The 14,389-nt window shown below is 29.8% G+C and overlaps 1 long non-coding RNA gene across 1 annotated transcript; it reads left to right on the plus strand.

Moving 5' to 3' along the window:
* Positions 1 to 10,322: 10,322 nt before the first annotated feature.
* LOC145156364 (uncharacterized) lies at positions 10,323 to 11,842 on the plus strand. The gene is made up of 2 exons (XR_013736640.1): positions 10,323 to 10,521; positions 11,533 to 11,842. It is a non-coding gene; the product is annotated as an uncharacterized LOC145156364 (long non-coding RNA).
* The last annotated feature ends 2,547 nt before the right edge of the window (positions 11,843 to 14,389 follow it).

A 14,389-nucleotide genomic window follows, 5' to 3' on the forward strand; every position in this document is an offset into this window, starting at 1 on the left:
ATATTATAATACACAAACTTTTTCATTTCCTAGTTTACAATTAGTTGTCACTTGTTGTTGGACAGCCGCTGGACCACCGTCGAACCGTCCCCAAACCGCCGATGAGTTAAAATCAAATTCAATGGCATTTTCTAGTCGTATTCACAATTTAATAGAACAAACAATATAGTTCTCATTTATTTGGAAAAGTTATTTTATTTTTGCATCAAAATATACAAAATTTTAATAAAAAATATATTTTTTTTTAAAAATACATTGCATATATGACATATTCATAGTTTAAAATATCATATTTATAGTTTAATAAACATATTAATTAACTGATACACAATTTAATATTTTCATGCATACATTCATTCATATTTTAACACAAAATTTATATAAAATATACAACTTACTACAATCCGCTTTTAATTTATTACATAAAATTCACAACATAACATAATTTATTATACACTAATTCACATATTTATAGAAATCAAACCCAAACTATACCACCGTCATCATCAACTGTTACCACACGTCACCACCAACAACATGTGCCACCATTGTAACCATCATTCCTTCCAAATCAGATTTGTATATAAAATCATTGATTAACAGCTTAAATACTATATTCACAATTTAATAAACTAATTAATTCACTTATTTAGGGTTTATTGCAAAATAATTATGAAAACTAATACATTCCTATATATTTATACAACACAAAAAATATGAATATTCACAAAATTCATGCATAAATGATTTATATTTTAACACAAAATTCATAAAAACTTCACATTTTAATATAGTTAATTCATAATTCAGTATACAAAATTTACAGCTTAATATATCAAATTCACAGTTTAATGCAAAAAAAATATACATTCACGGTCATATTCTAAACTTAAAACTTACATTTATATTTTCAGATCTATATGGTAGTTTTTCTTGCAAATGTATTTACATAAATATTCACAATTTAAATTTTATATACTTTATTCAAAATTAGATAAAATCATATTTTTGTATAATATTTCTTTAATCTTATATTTCAGAAGCAAACAAAAAATTTATAAAAAAAAATCACAACTTAATACTAGTCAGTTCACACTGTAATACACTCAGTTTACAGTTTAATACAAAAAATTCAAAGCTTAATATACACAATTAACAATTTAAATAGAAAATCCACATCTTGATGCAATCAAAAAATTTATAAAAAAATCACAGGTTAATATTAGTCATTTCACAGCTTAATGCAGTCAACTCATAGTTTAAAACAAAAAATTCACAACTTAATATAGATAATTCACACTTTAAACAGAAAATTCACATCTGAATACAGTCAATTCACATCTTAATACAGTCAATTCACAGTGTAATACAAAAAATGCACAACGTAATATAAGCAATTCATAGCTTAAACAAAAAAATCCACACCTTAATACATTCAATTCACAATTTAAAACACAAAAATAACAGCTTAATACAGAAAAATCAAATTTTAATACACAAAAATATGCATTCACAGCTATAATATCATGTCGGGTTGTCAATAATATAATACAAATATATATATATATATATATATATATATATATATATATATATATATATATACATATCAATGTTGTAAAAATCCCGATTAATCTCTGATTAATCCCTAGGCGCTACCCGACCGATTAGAGGGCGCCTAGCGATTAATCCCTGCCTAAAAAGTGACTGAAATAGTAGAAAACGATGGAATTTTAACACCTTGAAGAAGTTCTATCTCAATAGAAACCATTTGAGTGATGATTAATATTGTATTAATCATATTAACCTATTTTATTAAGATATTAGTGGTATTTACAAACTTTGTTATGATATTAGTCATATTTAATTTTGGAAAATTTAACGAGTTAGCAATTAATGGTCGCCGATTAATCCCCCGATTAATCTCCGCCTAACTGATTAATCCCTTAACCTCAGTCCACCGATTAGCTAACGTCGAGCATTTTTTACAACCTTGATATATATATATATATATATATATATATATATATATATATATATATATATATATATAATATTAGCTTTACCACGAAAGATCAAACATAATTAAAAGAAACTAGGTGTAGCGATAGGTAGTGTGTCGTTGGTTGTTATGTTTAAGTTTTTGTTACAAAACTCTTTAACAGAAACATATGATGATGGTATGTGGTGAAAAAAAATATATATAAACATTATGGTAAAAGAGCCTAAAAAAACTGTTACAAGAGGAAAATATAATTTATGAAATCACCATTAGACCAGTTATGCTACAAAAATGCAAAAAAAAAAAAAATTGGCATTTAGCCATGATTCCGCCACAAAACGTTGTCCTACTTCAATCAAACCCCGACAAAGAATCCAACAATTTATGACAACAAATTAATGCGTATTTTCCATTTCCATTTCTCCTCTTAAATAATCAAAATAAAGTGCATATAATTCAATTCTATATACCAATTAAATTGCAAAATGGGTGCTCGTATCAAATTTAAACTGAAAAAATAGGATTTTTATGTACCAAAAAATCGTCCCTTCTTTGCTTCGCAACACCAATACACTTTTAGTGCTGATAACTGTTGAAGGCGTCGCGACTATCAGGTCGGTAGGCTTTCATATCGCTACTGCAACATTGATTCATTGAGCTGATTAAGTAGTTCACAACAATGTCTGAAGTAGTTATTACCCCTGGACACAACTAGCTATGTTATTCCTTCATTTTGACGGCAATAAGACTTGAAATCTCGGGATCACGAAGATCAGAAGCTGATAGTGTCTGAAACCATGAAGAATTTTTTTCGATGTGAAAAGACGAAAATGCCCAAAAAAATAGCCCTAAAACTTTGTTTATACCTTAGCATGTATGAATTCCTCTACTCGACCTTCTGCAAGAATCCATTGATCTTCACTTTCACGGCCATTTGGATGAACCACAAGGCTGGAATGCAACCGAGAGTAATGTTTCTTCTTTCTTTCGAGATTATTGGCTGAAAAATGAAGTCAATTAAACCATTGATGCTGTCTTGATCAACAATTACAGTAACATAATCATCATAAGTCAGGAAACTGTTAAAGGAAATTAGAGAAAATAAAAGATTAATTGATTGGTTGTCTTTATTGGATGGAGATGGGGCCATGGGGTGTGGTAATTTTTTTTCCCTTAAATTTTATTCAAATAAAAATAAATGAAAAGGAAATTAGAAATGGTATATAAGAGACAGTTGATAAGTAAATAACCATGGAACGAAAAAAATAAATTAAAATTTTCTATAAATAAATAAATAAATATTTTGGAAGTACTTTGGTTAAAAACATTCATTATTGGAAGTACTTTGCTTAAAATCAATAAATATTTTGGTTTTTCCTGGAAAAAAGTTAATATTATATTTTTTCCAAAATGAAATAAACAAAATTTGTGGTATTATTCCAAAAACATATAAGAGAAACTGATTGAACCAATTGATCTTTTGTATCATCAATCATCAAATGATTTGAAGTTGAAGGGCTACAGACAGTTTTTAGTGGATTCTCCAAACACCGAATGGATTTTGCTTCCACATTAGCATCAATTGGATGAGAAAGTGTCAGCATTGTCTCCGATAATGCCTTCATACTTCTTACATCCCACCTAACAGCAGCAAATTGCTCCCTGCAACACCACATTGGTCAATCTAGGGCTATTTGTCTTTATCAATAAATTAACAACAACACTTTGTATAAATGACTTGCCCTTTGCAAGCAAACCATATTTGACACGTTAGTGGGGCATTTTGGCAAACATATATTGATTTATTAGACATGAGTTCTGACATATCCCTGCAATCTTAAAGAATTGGGTTGACTGCAATTGTAAATGTATTATGGATTGACCGCCATATGAATTGAAATCTCTAGTTTGAATCTAAACCAACGGTTATTTGTGCACAACAAGAACCGACCAGTTTTTCTGCTTTCAAAGGATTTTTTCTTGCATTATGATTATGCAAATTCTGCCAATTAATATCCATTTTCAGTCATTTTCCTCATAGTTCATAACATTGTAGTGTAAATCACCAAAAAAAACTCATTAAGTAGAAAGGCATACCCGGTTTGATTGGAGGCGCTCTGATTTCTACTGTGCGAAACCACTTTACTTCCCTACCAATGATTGTAGTCGCTAGAACACAATCTGCCACCTACATAAAAAAATAAAAAAATAAAAAAAATCCTTACTTGGTTGCAACTTAAGACACACAACAGCCACTGAACACAGATAAACACAGACATACCAGCCACTCATACACATACAAACACACACAACAACCATCTCACCATATCATTAGGCCAAATGTCTTTTGGTTTATAAAAAATTGTAAATGGAAATGTAAATTTATTATAAATAGGAATGGCCGAAAAGGTCAAACCTACGTAAAGTACTTCATGACAATGGTTATGAGAGGCTTTAAATCTCAACAGATGAAAAACTTTTGTGGATTTGATAGCCATAAGTGGTGGAGACGGTGTGAATATGGAAGAAGCAGGTACCGGTTGGTGAGACACCCCCCTAATATCTTCCTCTGTTCCGATGCTAATATATTCCGTACATCAACATCATCTAAACATTCTTGCATGAAAAAATTCTCATGTATTTTCTCAATAACCTACATCATGCATTTCAATCAATAATTAGTAACATATGAATATGATACGACGCAACAACACCAAACCACACCAAATGGACCAAAAGATGCAAAAGTCCTTTCATCTGGTCTGTCATCATGATCAATCTGAAGAAGGGAAGGCCCCGGAAGCCCAAACTGTCGCCTACTACATGGAAAATATATGTATCAGCAATGCAAACAATAAACGGATATAAATTTTGAATTGAAGGGTCTGGTCTGTCTTGTATTGTATGGTATTATACCTTTCTACAACTATTAACTTAAGCTTGTTATGAGGTCATACTATTATGGAATCGTCTATGATTACAACAGATGATTCCATACCATTGTTCTTCAAGTTTATCTTCATGTTTATAAACAGGTTCTGCTGCTCGGACAAAGTATCCTCCTGCCCTTAGCATCTTGTGTTTACCTCCAGCAACAAAATTCCATCTTAAACAGAAACGAAGAAAAGGTAAAGAGACAGCTAATATGAGTAAATACTACTTAATTCAAACATAAAAAGGAAGGTGTAAAGAGATTGAAAGACATAATCTTAGGGGCCATAATTGTAACTTAAATTGAAAGCAAAAGTGAAGGTACTGGAAACGATAACATTAAAACCTGATCGAACCTCAACAATGTATGCTATTAATCAGTTCACATTTCTAAATCATAGTAAAAAATCAAGAAACGCATTTATTTCATAGTTTAACACTTACATAGCTCTTAGTTGAAGACATTTACTATTTTCATTTGGAATTTGACCATGTAAGTTGTTTTGGTGAAGTGCCCTGATAATAACAAAAAAATGCATAAATCAAACACAAATTAACTTAAATAAGTTAAGATTACAGCTCCAAAAATACACTTATGGTGTCTGTAGTCTAGTGAGTTTACCAATGCTAGGAGATATAAACCCCCCAAGCTCCATGTATCGCAAGTTTCTGAAACAAATCACAAAACGAAAATCAAGGGTTAGAACTTAGAACTGTATGCAATCTGTTCCGAAATTAGGTTTTTCTGTTACTCTATTCATCCTTGAAATGCGGTCGGGCCTCATCATCTACCGAACCGGTAAAAGACATCAAAGATTGAACCTGGAGTTGGGACCTATGTTTGGAGAGATGGAGCCTAAGCCGTAAGCGAAACCGTTGTTTACGATTGCAATGGAGACGAAGACTGAAGACAGAAGGGTAATCGAAGTTGGTGGAAACGGCAACACGATCAAACCGAGGCGGTAACCCTGCTGGACCGGATTGGATGGCGGTGGCGATGAACTGTTCCCGAATAAAAAGGATCAGGAAGTGGTTAGCGGTGGAGGGAGCAAAGGGTAGAAGAAGAGAGGAGACTCGATTTGGGAGGTGGTGGAAGGATCGTGAAGCAAACAGAACGAAAGCAGATAAACATCAAATACTGAGAGGCCGGGCACGATGACCAACACGTGGACAGAGAATATAATATTTTCCATAAAACACCCCTATACCAAAATTCTATAATTAAGGGACCATTTCTGCCAAAAACACACAAGTTCACTATTCATCTTTTAACACAACTTTAATATATATATATATATATATATATATATATATATATATATATATATATATATATATATATATATATATATATATAATAATAATAATAATTAGTAAATTCTTTATAATTATCTAAGAAGAAGAGTTCTTATATTTTGAAAACATCTTTAAATGCATAGTTATTAACCTAAATTAAATAACAAATAAATAATTGAGACAATTTTAAATTCTTTGATTACAAATATACTTATCAACTAAATAAACTACCACCTAAATCAAATTATGTTTGTAAACTAAAGAAGGAGAAAAAAATAAAAAGTTTAAAGCAATTTTTATTTCTAATTTCTACAGCTAGCTAACACTAATTGGTGAATTACACTTTACTATGTAAAAGTAGTGATATAGTACGTCTACTTTTCGGACTAGACAAATAGGTTTTGACTTTTTAATTATAATCTCTGTATTTTGACTATTTGTGCACACGCCACGGACATCAAGAGAAAAACATATACCTTAAAGATAAATAATATCAGTCACCGGAGAAAATAAAGAAGTTATAAAGTTATGATATTATTTTATCAGATTAGAATAAACTCATAATTTAATTCAAAAAGATTCTACATTCACAACTTAACAATAGCTAAAGCTAATATTAACAAAAGTAGACGACAAATGAGAGATTAAAACATCACATTCACAACTTAACACAAGAAAGAACTATAAAAAAACACAAAAATTATATCAGAGATATAATGCACAATCAACTCATAAAAATCACACACCTCAACACAATTCCATGAGAAAAATGTTATTATTTTGATAAAAGGTATATCTTGATATTTAAAACACTTGTAAAGCAAAATCATAACTCTATGTTTAAAATATGCATCATAACACAAAAACTTTAAGCACAACAGCAAAATATGAAGTGATATTACATTCTTTGAGTGAAACTCCACTAGATTTACAGAATGTTCATCGTAGCGGACATAATTTCAGATCAAGAGAGGTAGAGAGCATGAGCATCGACGAAGACAATGCGAAATGCTTCGATCTGAGCATAAGTTGCGACGTATGAAGCCCTTGGTGGTTAGAGATGAACAAGATAGCTGGAGGTGGTCGGAGACAAAGCAAATCTGGAGGAATTAGAGACAAATCATATCTAGAGGGAGGCGGTTTTGGTAGATCCTCATCACTTTCCGAAGTTGTCGAGCTGCAGAAAGGATGTAATTGATGTTAGAGTACCGGAGAAGAGAGAGAACGATGGCAAGCATCATTTTTTTGGTGTTTTGGCTAGGTTGGAGGTCAGAAACAAAGCACACATCACAGATCTGAAGGAGTAGAAAGTAAGCTCTGGTGCTTCGGTGGTGATAGCTGCTGTTCGAGGGATATAACAACATTTGGCAACAATGGTTACAGATATGGTGGTTGTTTGGCGTAGATCTGGACTCGAACATTTCAGATCTATAGTAGAAAATCGTAGATCTAGAGATGAACATTGTAGATCTGATCCGAAATCACAGATCTAGAATCGACTGGAGCTTGTACATCTAAGGACGATAGTTCACCGGGGGGAGGAGATGTCGACGATACACCGGAGAAGAGGTAACGATGGTACCAGATCTGAAATTCGTCGTCGACAGTGATGACAGTGGTGGGTTCGTCGTTGGCGGTGGTGGTGAGGTCGTCGTCGACGGTGGTGGCTGTAGTGGTGTTCATCAGAGGAGGATGAAGGAAATGAGAGAGTGTTTTTTGTTCTTAGCTATTATTAAAGAATGTTATTTGATCAAACTCAAAAGTAATGGAATGGATTTTACACAAAGACCATTATGTCCTTATTGTGTTTTTTATATATAAAAAAACCTTAAGAAAAATCAAAATATAAAAAAAACCCCTTAATTATAAGTTAAACATAAATGGTTCTTAGGGTTCTTAACATTAGTGGTTCTCATCTGATCTATTACCTATATATATATATATATATATATATATATATATATATATATATAGAGAGAGAGAGTGAGAGAGAGAGAGAGAGACTTAGCTTCAAACGAGAACAATTATACAATTGACAACACGAGAACGAATATGAGCCACTAATTTTGAACCTTGGAAATTTTAAATTTTATTAAAAGAATTTATTAATTAGACAAATACTAAAAACATATGTCAACCTCATTTGAAGTTTGACCGGTGGCTGAGACTACCGATCCTACCATCAGAGTCACCGTACCGCTGTCGGAATCAATGGAACAACACCATAATAACCTGATCTTATTTCACTACCACTTGTCCTGATCTTTTTGTTCACTACCTCCCATTGAAGCATGCATCGACGTCAAATCAGTGTAGGGTCATATGACTCATTCAACATTTTGTTGCAAAACAAATCAGCGTCCAAGCTCCTCAATGTCTCCGATGATTCAACATGATTTACTCCTCTGAGCATCTCCTCTCCTGTAATCAAGCATCATCAATTGACAAAATTTCTCAATGATTTTATTTATGGATATTGCTTCTGAATAAAAAATTATTGATCCTCCTCATAAGAGTCAAATTGATTTGTACTATGATCAGGAAAACGATAACCTTGGATTTGATTATGAGTTGCAACATGAGATTTGTGATATTTTTAAATCTGGCATCATTTATACAGAAGGTGATCTCGAGAAAATCAAAACCGACAGATAAAAAATGGTGGTAGATCTGAGCTCCTCAATCTTCCTTGTTTGCCCTCCTTCCTTCTTTCTTGCAAAATCACACTTAGAATGATGAAAATGGCTTCTTCTCTCCCTCACAACACTCTCAGGTGCTCTGGTGCTCTTAAAGGTGAAGGTGGCCGCAAATGAGGGCCATAAGGTCCTTTAAATAGGGCACAGGCCCGGGGATTTAGGGTTTCAGCCCACAGCGCGGACTCGTCGAGTCCACCCGTCGACTCGTCGAGTCCCTTCATTAATCCAGTCAGCAAAACGCGATCCTACTCGACGAGTCTAGGCGTCAACTCGTCGAGTTCCTCCTCAAAACTAAAAATAAATGAATAACATAGAATACCTGGGAATCCGGATGTTACACGATGGCTCCCCTCACTCTCTCTCTCTCTCTCTGTGTTTCTCTGAAAACGATTGTCAAGAATAACGGATTTCTAGAAGTTGTTAATCTCGATTTCAAGTAAGTAATCTTCTTCTTTAGCTTTTTCAATTCATTGTTTTAATTTAGGTTACTTGAAGTAGACCGATTGGGGTTTTTTTATCTATCTTTCTTTTCAATATCTATAGTTAATTAGTTAGTTTTTATTTCAACTCGATTGTTGATATCATAATCATTATTTAATCCCATAAAAGACAGAGCATTTTGTTGATAAAGTAACTTACAATTACCGTAAAACTTTTAGACACTGAAGCAATTTTCCTCAATCGAGAGTTATGTCATGAGAAATGAGGAGATTTTCTACAAATGTTTAATCAGATCGAGAAATCGATGGTCGAGGTAAGGTTTCTCTATGTCTAAATATTAATGTCCGTTATGTGTTTGATGATATGTCTCTTACAATTGCACAATGTTTTTCTTTTACTCCGTTCTTTGCTTTCTTGATCATTGTTCATTTATTGAATTATTTTTGTTAGTACTGTATAGGAGGTCCCATATATGGCAGTCAATAGTTGCCCGGTTTGATTTTGGATTTAAAAGGGTATTCTTTTACTTCCACAATTCATATGGATTTCAATTAAATTCATATGGATTTCAATTAAATTATTTTGCTAATAGCATTGATCATTAAATTTATAGTAAGCATCACATAAAAAATGTTGGTCTAACATTTGAAGAGATGAAAAAAATCAATCTTTGGTCACACACTCAAAAGTTACATCAATTAACTGGGTTTGTGTTTTTTTTTCTTCATAACATGTTAAATGTTTTTAAACATAGTTTCACTATCTTTAAAACTGGGTAGGTTTGGGGGTTTTTCTTAGGTTACATAAAAAAAATGGGCTTTATGATTTAAATTGTGGATATATATATATATATATATATATATATATATATATATATATATATATATATATATATATATATATATATATATATATATATATATTTTGCAGACAAAACATATCTCATTGCCCCCCTTTTCTGTAACTTTAATAAGCTTAAGGTACACTCAAAGAGGCGACATAAATTTCATCGATTACACGGTGAGCTTTCTTCAACTTATGAATGTTCTTTTAAAGGAAACCTTACTTACTTATTAGCCTCTCCAAATAGTGAAGCTTCTATCCCACCCAATAACGATTCCATCATCTTTCGGCATAGTCCATTTTCTGAATCTGGTATGTATTTGTTTGTTGTTAGTTTCAAGTAAATAGTTAGTATTAGTTTGTTCTTACAACTTTGGTACCCCTATTGTATTTAATAGCTTAGTAGCTTATATTTAACGATCCATGGAACAAAATTGTTACAATAATTCAAAATAAGGACCAAAATTGTATAACTATTTTTTTAGAACCAAAACGAAAAAAATAAGCCAACCTGAGCGACCAAAATTGTAATGTACTCTTTCTTTTAATTACAACATTATATTTCAATTATTTTGTTATACAGACAATGTACTTTGAGAAAGCTATTCAATTATAACATTGTCCTTTCAATCTTTTTTCCTCACAAGACCAGACCTTGTGGATTGTATAAATGATTACTTTTTCTTTGTTGATCTACTATGCATGCATTACTTAGTCTCTTTGGTAATCTATGTAGGCAGCTTACTTTTCAATGATAATCTTGATCTTCTCCGTGAGTTCATAAATGTTTTTGGCAGATGCTTCAACTCCCGCATCTGATCATGCTTTGCTTTGTTTCTTTAGTATGCATGTAAATGTGTTATGATGAGTGGAGTCAGAGCACAAAAAGGATAAGATAGTATGGAAAACTTAACTTTCAACAATTTCATATATATTTTCTCCTTTTAAGTTTTTGAAGGGGTTATTATGTATATCACTACAATTTGACTAAATCACTAAACTAAAACTATTATTGGACCTATATTTACGTTATTAGCAACAACATATGGCTGGACAATAAATTTAGCCCTTGCGTGACCATACACACTTTCTTGCTATCTCCATTTAACCAGGTCAAAATTCCTTTGATATGATCATTTCTTTCTTAGTTTTAGATGAATTAAAAGATATTAGAATTGAATCCTGATATTGCTACATGTCAATTTATTTTAATTCGAATTAACATGATTGGACATCTTTTTTGAAGCGGTTTATATGAAATTTGTTGGTGCATTTAATTCATATTAGTTTCCATTTGTAATGAAATTTTATATACCATTTCAGGGTAGACAGTGGTTATTCAGATTCTATTTTGGCGATCACATTGCAACCTTAATGACCATGGATTAAATATGAGGGTATACATATGTTTTATTTATTTATTTGGATTTGGATAGTGTGCCCATCAACCTAAGGGATCTGTCAGAATTGTATGATGAACCACAAAAATCAACCAACAACACACAGTTGGAGAATCAAGATTTCCTTATCAAATGCATTGCACAACATATAGGATATACAAGAAACATACAGTTAGCCTTGTGTGTATTATATACAAATATCTTCTTCAATAAATATATTTCAATTTTATGTATTGACCTTTTTGTTTTTTAGTATTGACCTTTAGTTGTATTTAACCATTTTATTAAATTGTGATTTGGATTTTCCTTTTAGAAACAAATTGATAAATTTTTGCAACCACAAATTAATCTTCATTAATTTATATATACATATATTGTTTTCAAATATTAAACCTGCAAGTAATATATAATGGGTGTTGTCAATATGGATTGTTATTTAAAACATTAAGGGACAAAATGTATATCATGATAATAAAATAATAATGTCACCAAATAAATCGAAGAAGTATTAGTTGAAGCATCAATTTAGATAGGTATTTAAACATTTAAGGGGCAAATTCTATGTTGTGACAATAAATGTCATTCTTTTATTAAATTTTAAGATTGTATTGTTTATTAAATTGATTATGTTTAATATATGATAATAATATCAAAATATGTAATACACATCTTTTGTCATTCTTTTATTAATTTTTTAGAATTTATTGTTTATTGAATTGATTATGTTTAATATATCATCAATACGTTGAATATTTGTTGAATATCAAAATATATCTATAATAAATAATGTTTTTTTTATATATCTATAATTATAATGTATATATTATGTTTAACAAATTATAAGACCGAACAAGTTGTTTTATAATGCATTATTTATATTTTCTAATTCAAGTGTTAATTGCTTCATAATTTAGGCTTATTTTGTTTTACTACCGTCTTTAATTGTGGGTATCATCTTTAATTTAAAAAATTATGCAATTTAAACAGGCCCGTTTAAGCAAAAATAAGGATAAAATGTTATAAACCTTTGATTTTTTATTATCATTTTTAATTATCAATATTATTTGTATTTCTTACCTGTAGTTTCCACGGGTTATAACCTAGTATATATATATATATATATATATATATATATATATATATATATATATATAATTTTAGTAGAAATGAGTATGTTTTTCAAAAAAAAAAAAATACCGTCTAAAAAATAAAAAATATATTAAAAAAAATTCCATGAATATATATAAAAAATATATTCACATTTGAATAGTCTTATATAAATAACATATAAAATATATTCACATATGAATAGCCTATGTAATATTCGTATGTGAATATTCATATATGAATAAGATATTATATATTAACATGTGACATATCAATATTTAGATGTGAATAAATATGTCGTGCATTATTCATATGATATACTTAGATGTGAATACGTCATACAATATTCATATGAGAATATTAGATATTATATTCATTTGTGATTATTAAATGATATATTCCCATATGAATATCTATATGTGAATAACATATAAAAGTATATTCACATGTGAATATGTCATGCAATAATCATGTGTGGATATTACATGTTATATTCACATATGAATATTTATATGTGAATTAACATTTAAAAGTATATTCATGCAATAATCATGTGTGAATATTATATGTTATATTTATATATGAATATGAATTAACATTTAAAAGTATATTCACATGTAAATATATCATAGAATATTCATATCTGAATATTCACATATGAATACTCATATACGAATAACATATAAAAGTATACTCACATGTGAATATGACATGTGACGAGATGTAATTTAAAAAAATTAATATACTATTTTATTTACATGTGAAAGTATACTCACATGTGAATATGACATGTGACGAGATGTAATTTAAAAAAAATAATATACTATTTTATGTACATGTGAATGTTAATAACGAATGAAAGGTAAAAAAAATTAAAAAAACTAATAATTCGTAAATGTTTTTATTCACATGAGAAAATAACATGTTGCAAAAACTAATTTAAAGGAAAATGATATACCATTTATTCACATATGAATAATGAACGAACTCAAACAAAACTCTGATAAATATTTTTATTCACATGTGAATAAAGAATGAATTATTATAAAATTTTGATGAACAATTTATTCACATGTGAATAACGAATGAAATGTAACAAAAAATGATAAATGCTTTTATTCATATATGAATGTAACATGTGATGAGATCATTTTTTTTGTTCGGAAAAAAACAAGAGACGAGAGTCGATGCAAAAAAAATGTTGAGTTATTTTTAAATAAAATAGGTATTTTTTCAAAAAAATAATTTCTAAAAAAATTATATCATGAATATTTTTTTGTAAAATGAATATAAAATTATATTCATTTGTGAATATTCATACGTTAATAACATATAAAATTATTATCACATGTGAATATACTATGTAATATTCATTTATGAATATTCACATATGAATATGTTACGATATATTTACATGTGAATATTACATGATATATTCACTTGTGAATATTACATGTTATATTCACATATGAATATTCACGTGTGAATAACATATAAAGATATATTCACATATGAATATGCCATTCAATATTCATAGGGTATATTCACATGTAAATATGTCATGCAATATTCATATTTGAATATTACATTATATATTCACATGTGAATATCATATGATATCTTCACTTGTAAATATTAAAAAGTACTTTTACATATGAATAGCATATAAAAGT

This window comes from Lactuca virosa, chromosome 2, assembly GCF_052849685.1.
Source record: "Lactuca virosa cultivar CGN04683 chromosome 2, Lactuca_virosa_CGN04683_v6, whole genome shotgun sequence".
Taxonomy (NCBI): domain Eukaryota; kingdom Viridiplantae; phylum Streptophyta; class Magnoliopsida; order Asterales; family Asteraceae; genus Lactuca; species Lactuca virosa.